The sequence below is a fragment of the Momordica charantia genome, assembly GCF_013281855.1.
Source record: "Momordica charantia cultivar OHB3-1 chromosome 7 unlocalized genomic scaffold, Mcharantia_2.0 BLBB01000007.1, whole genome shotgun sequence".
Lineage (NCBI taxonomy): Eukaryota > Viridiplantae > Streptophyta > Magnoliopsida > Cucurbitales > Cucurbitaceae > Momordica > Momordica charantia.
In genome coordinates this window covers 18,299,871-18,306,925 of record NW_028275165.1, presented here as the reverse complement: position 1 = coordinate 18,306,925, position 7,055 = coordinate 18,299,871, and positions in this window count along the sequence as shown.

The window sequence follows — 7,055 nt, the reverse complement described above, 5'->3', positions numbered from 1 at the left end:
AAAATCTCATAATCAAAGTATATGTTTAATATAGAAAATGAAGTATCAGACAAGAGTCTTGTAAAGGGTTCAAATTCGTTAATATTGTAATTAGTGGGGGTATTATTGATGAAACAAATAAAAGAAAAATAGGGGTAGTTTGGTACTATGGATAAATAGTCAGACCTAAAATCAACATGTCCATTTGAATAAAAAAAAAAAAAGCCAACTACTCAACTGATATATAAGGGAAATGCCAGCCTATCATATACCAAGGCAATAACTGAATTTTTAGTTTACTTAGCCAAAATAATAATACTAATAATAAATTTGAATAATTCATTAGTTGTATTTATTTTTAATAAATAATTTATTGTTTATTAGTGACAGTCTAATTTAATTTTTTCATTCAATATCAAAATTCTCGCACTCTCCTTGACGACTTCTATTTTTGTAAAAACAACAGAAGGTCATATTAATTAGTTTACTTAGCCAAAATAAAAATAATAACACTAAATTAAAAGAATTCATTAATTTTATTTATTTAGAATGAATAATTTATTGTTCATTTGTGACGGTCTAATTTATTTATTTATTTTCCTTCTATTTTTCAGTAAAAACAAAAGGTCATATTTATAATTTTCATTTGATAATGTTCAATATATATATATATATATATATATATATATATATATATATTTCCTTTTGTAATTGTTATATTTTGCAATATTATATTTCTTTACATAATGATGTTTGATGATTAATGATCGATGATGACATTGACTTGTTTTTCTCTTTTTGTTTCCTCTTTTACAAAGATTTCAAATAGTTATCTCACTTAAATAGAAAACATAATTTTAATCTTAGACGAAATCAATTTAATTTTTCTGGTTGAATTATTACTAATAATTACTTGTAATATTTTTATTAAAAGAGGTTATTATGACAATAAATACTACATATGTATTTAAAAATAAATTATTTAGTTTGACTACTATTTTTATGTGTGATTGGTAGGGGAGGGATAGATTAAAAATGTAATTAAATAACTATATTTCTAATGGACATGAAAGCGATTTCTCATATTTAGTTTTAGAGAGAGAAAAAAAAGTTATAGTAATAAATTATGATTCACCTAAAAAAATCAATATTTTCATAGATAGAATATTTGGATATCAATGTAAACATCAATTAAAAAAATACCAATGTAACAATGAAAAATGTCAAAAAATATTGATAATTTAGAAAAGAATCACCAATTTAAAAATAAATACAATAATATAGATTTCTAACTTATTTAACAGAGTAAAATATCATATAGATTAGTCCAAATAAAATCTACAAATTTCTCATTTCCACGATTTATAAATATTATTTCTAAATATCAATATTATTACTTAGAAGCTTTCATTAATTGTCTCCATTTGAAAATTTAACATTTTTATTAATATTTATGTCAATTACCAGAGATTTTTTTATAAGGAGAGAGACTTAGACTTATAAATTATATTGAATTAAATTACATTTTATGTTACTAGAAGTCGTTTCATTCATGATGCAACATATTAGAAATACAAATAAAAATGCATAAATTTTAATTTACCATATTAAATATTATTAAATATAAAACAAAATGAACCTATTTGGAAATGATTCTAGAAGGAGTGATTTTAGCAAAAGAGATTTAGTGATAATTTATTTTATGAAAGTGATTTTTATATAATTATTTTAACACACTTCAAGTAATTTTTATATAATTTAAAATGATTTTGAATTATTAATATTTGAATTTTAAAAGCAAATTTGACCCAGTTCTATAAAAAGAAAATCTAAAAGAGAGAAATTGTAGTATACAAACATTTTAGATTGAGAAATAAAGAGATGAAAAGAACAAAAAATTCATAGATAAATTACATAATCTTTTACCAAATTTTTAGAGAAAAATTTAGACCGAATAAATAGAATTAAAGATAAATAACGTTAGAAATTCGCAAAAATTTTAGAAATAAAAAGAAAAGTTGTCAGAATAAATAGAATTAAAGATAAATAAAGTTAGAAATTCACAAAAATTTTAGAAATAAAAAGAAAAGTTGTCAAAATTTAAGGCGAAATTGAAAGACAATTTTCAATTACCATTTAAAAACTAATTTTTCATTTGTTTGGGGGAGAGAATACCCTGGACATGTGGAGGACAGCTATTGGTGTTACAAGATGACTCAAGAGTCATGCCCAGCTCGGACCACCGAGATTACCACCATTAGCGTTGACAGGTGCTAAGTATGAGGGCCGAGGTGTGACCTGGCCAAGATCCGATCTACCAGGAAGCTCGGTGGGGGCCGATGTGAGCAACTGTCAGCGGCGTGATTATCGGGTGTAACCGTCGGTCCCGAGATTACCGGGTGTAACCGGCGGTCCCGAGATCACCGGGTGTAACCGTCGCGAGATTAACGGGACTACCACCCATAAGTAGAGGACCTCACTCCACGATCAGGTACGATGATTTTTGACCTCAAACTAAACTGGGAATCCGACCTATACTGACTTGATCGTCGGAGTGCTCACCTTTTTGTGCAGGTTCGCCTAAGTGTTCAGATCGGTCCGGAGATCGAGTTCGAGCTGCGATCAGAAATACACTGTTGTGCATATCCTTGCATAAACATTTGGCGCCGTCTGTGGGGATGTCGACAATCTAAGTCATCCCAATTCTTTTAAACCAACACGCGAGTGAAAATGGTTCAACCAGCAAACTCGACCAATACGGCAGATCGAAGGACTCTAGCTGCCAGCGATGCCCACCAGAGGGAGGTCGGAGCAGCAGTGGTAGAGGGGCAAGGTCACGACGGCCTAGCAACAGAACCCCTCCGCAGGTCGGCACGAATCACCGCGCCTGTTCTACCACCTGCGCACCCAAGGACATCCAAGGCCACTCGTGGCCGAGGTGAGACCTCTAAGAAGGGCGCCCGGGGTCCAACCCCGACTCCAACAAGTGAGAACTTTGACGCACTCCAGAGAGAAATGGAGGCAATGCGCACACAAATGCGGTCCATGGAGGAAATGTATAACGAAATGATACTAACTGCAGGCGCAGGTCCCGATCTGAAAACCGAGTGACGCGCGTTGACATACGCGAGCAAAGGGGTTCCCACCTCGGCCCAGTCGAGGAGGAATATCCCGAAGACAGCGAGAGTGAGGGACACACTCGCCAGAGGGGAGACCTCCGTGAGCATCTCAACAGAAAGAGAGGCTCATCCCTCCGAAAAGGACAGTCACCATCCCGCTCACATCGGAGCTCCAACCAACAGGCTGAATCCTCTCACAACCCAGCAACTCCCGCATGGATGATCACAAGGGAGGAGTTTGACCAGCTGAGGGGCAAGCTCGATGCTCAGGTTGAGGCCTTAAAGGCCAAATGTGAGTAGAAGGAAGGTCCACTGAACGATGGCGATCTGGGAGAATCGCCATTCACCTCGGACGTTTTGGAAGCACCGATCCCTCCGAAGTTCAAAGCTCCTACCGTGAAACCTTGTGATGGGTCGAAGGACCCTAAGGATTATGTTGAGGTCTTTGAGGGCCTCATGGATTTTCAAGCGGCATCAGACGCAATCAAATGCCGCGCCTTTCAGATCGCGCTTACTGGCAGCGCGCGTTTGTGGTATCAAAGACTGCCAGCCAGGTCGATCTCGACCTACTCTCAGCTGAGAAGGGAGTTCCTTGCCCAGTTCTCTTCTCGGCACTATGACAAAAAGACAACGACCCATCTCGCCACCATCAGGCAAAAGGAAGGTGAGACGCTGTGGGAATATGTCACCTGGTTCCAGAAGGAACAATTGAAGGTCGCACACTGCTCCGATGACTCAGCCATGTGTTATTTTCTCACCGGTCTAGCCGACGAAGCCCTCACGGTGAAGCTTGGAGAGGAGGTCCCGACCACCTTCGCCGAAGTGCTACAGAAGGCGAAGAAAGTCATCGATGGACAGGAGCTCCTCCGAACCAAAACCGGCCGACCAGAACGAAAGATCGGCCGGGGCAGAAGTGGAAAATATATAGAAAAGGCGGATCCCAAGTCCAAGGACAAGGGATCCTTCTCCAGTGGCCGAGCTGAGTATCGAAGGGCGGAGAACGGACCTACCAGGAGCCGACCTTACGAACGCTTCACCCCGACCACGATTCCAATTTTCGAGATCCTAACGAACATCAAGGAGTTTGGAATGGAAAAACTCCTCAAACGCCCTGAGAAGCTTCGGGGAGCCCTAGAGAGGGGCAGCAAGGACAAGTATTGCCGCTTCCATCGGGAGCACGGCCATAACACGTCGGATTGCTGGGAATTGAAGCGCCAAATTGAGGATCTAATTCAAGATGGATACTTCAAGAAATTTGTGGGGAAGCCCGGGACCAGCTCGGCAGAAAAAAAGGAAGAGAGGAAGCGTTCGCGGACGCCGCCCCGGTGCACTGACCGACCTGCGGTCATCAACACCATTTTCGGAGGGCCAAGCGGGGGCCAGTTCGGACATAAAAGAAAGAAGTTAGCTCGTGCAGCCAGGCGCGAGGTGTGCGTCATCAGGGAGCAGAGGCCGACCTGCCCAATCACCTTCGACAGCGCAGACTTGGAGGAGGTCCACCTGCCCCACAATGATGCACTTGTGATCGCTCCCTTGATTGATCATGTGGTGGTCAGAAGGGTGCTAGTAGACGGGGGCGCATCTGCTAATATCCTGTCCCTACCAACCTACCACGCCCTGGGATGGACAAGGTTGCAGTTGAAGAAAAGCCCAACACCGCTAGTTGGGTTCTCTGGAGAATCGGTCATCCCAGAAGGTTGCATCGACTTGTCGGTCACATTTGGGCAAGACAAAACTCAGGTCACCCAAATGGCCGAGTTCGTGGTGATTGACGGAAGATCGGCCTATAACGCCATCTTTGGGAGACCCATCATCCACTCATTTCGGGCCGCTCCCTCAACACTTCATCAAATTTTGAAGTATTCCACCCCCAATGGCGTGAGGAGAACATACTGCTTCGAGGGAGTGCTATGCCTCCGCACTCAAAGGGTCATCGGTATGCGCTCTCGAGACTCACGCCAGTGGGGAAGGGACGCTCGAGTCCGCGGCCGACCTGCCGAGAAGGGAGTTTTCCGCACCCACTGAGGAGCTCGAGCTTGTTCCTCTGCTTAGTCCCGAGAAGCAGGTAAGCATAGGAACTAAGCTGGGGGCCACCGACGGAGAGGAGCTAATCCATTTCCTCAGATCCAACTCGGACGTCTTTGCATGGTCTCACGAGGACATGCCTGGTATCGACCCGAAGATTATGACGCATCGCCTCAGCATAGAGCCGTCATTCCGATCTGTAAAACAAAAAAGAAGACCTATAAACAAGGAGAGGAGTGATGTAATTATTGAGGAAGTTAACAAACTTTTGAAAGCTGAATACATAAAAGAAATTTCGTATCCCGAGTGGCTCTCCAATTTTGTATTAGTTAAAAAATCTAACGGAAGGTGGAGAATGTGCGTAGACTTTACGAACCTAAATAAGGCATGCCCGAAAGATTGCTTCCCACTGCCGAGGATCGATCAGCTCGTGGACGCCACGGCCGGGCACAAACTGTTCACCTTCATGGATGCCTACTCTGGGTACAACCAAATCAAGATGCATGTCCCAGATCAAGATCATACCGCATTCATAACAGACCAAGGTCTGTATTGTTACAAGGTCATGCCCTTCGGTTTAAAGAACGCAGGAGCGACCTACCAGAGAATGGTGAACAAAATGTTCGCCAAGCAGATCGGCCGAAATATGGAAGTGTATGTGGACGACATGCTTGTCAAGAGCAAGCAGTTTAAGTCGCATCTTTCCGATCTGACCGAAGCCTTCGAGGTTCTAAGGACATATCAAATGAAGCTCAACCCAGCTAAATGTGCCTTTGGAGTCTCTTCGGGAAAATTCCTTGGCTTCATGGTGAACCACCGGGGGATCGAGGCCAACCCCGAAAAGATTAAAGCCGTGCTTGAGATGGAGGCACCCAAGACGCTGAAACAGCTTCAGTGCCTCAATGGCAGGATTGCAGCCCTGAACCGGTTTGTTTCAAGATCGACAGATAAGTGCCTTCCTTTCTTCAAAGTCCTACGAAAGAAAGGGCCGTTTGAATGGACAGCGGAGTGCGAACAAGCATTTCGGCAGTTGAAGAGCTACCTCTGCTCGGCACCTTTGCTCGCCAAGCCCCTACCAGGGGACAAGCTCCAGTTGTACTTAGCAGTGTCTGACAGTGCCGTCAGCTCGGCTCTAATCAGGCAAGAGGAAGCGCGACAAAACCCGGTCTACTACACAAGCAAGGCTATGACCGAAGCCGAGACCAGATACCCTCAAATGGAAAAGTTGGCTCTCGCTTTAGTCACTTCCAAGCCCATACTGTGGTGGTGCTCACTAACTTGCCCCTAAAAAACATCTTCCATAAGCTAGAAGCTTCTGGACGCCTGATGAAGTGGACAATGGAGCTAAGTGAGTACGACATCCAGTTCGAACCCAAAACTGCGTTGAAAGGACAAGCAGTGGCAGATTTCATAGCCGAGCTCACACCATCTTTCGAGCTGAGCGAGTCCGACCTACCGTGGACAATCTATGTCGACGAATCCTCCAATGAGAAGGGGTGCGGGGCCGGGGTCCTCTTGCTCGGACCAGGAGGCGAGCGATTTAAGTATGCCTTGCGGTTCGGCTTCCGGACTTCTAACAACGAGGCTGAGTATGAAGCATTTATTGCCGGTCTGCGAATCGCTAGAGCATTGGGGGCCTCTTGTGTTAAGGTCTTCAGCGACTCTCAACTGGTTGTGAGCCATATCAAGGAAGAGTACCAAGCTAGAGACTCCCGAATGGAGAAATATTTGGGCAAGATCAGGTCGTACCTCGCCCAGTTTCGAACTTACGAAGTAAACCAGGTTCTCCGAGCAGAAAATTCTAACGCTGACGCCTTGGCCAAGTTAGCATCAGCATACGAGACCGACCTGGCCAGGTCGGTCCCCGTTGAGATCTTGGATAATCCCTCGATCTTGGAGCCAGATCTGATGGAGATTGGCGCTCCAGAGCCC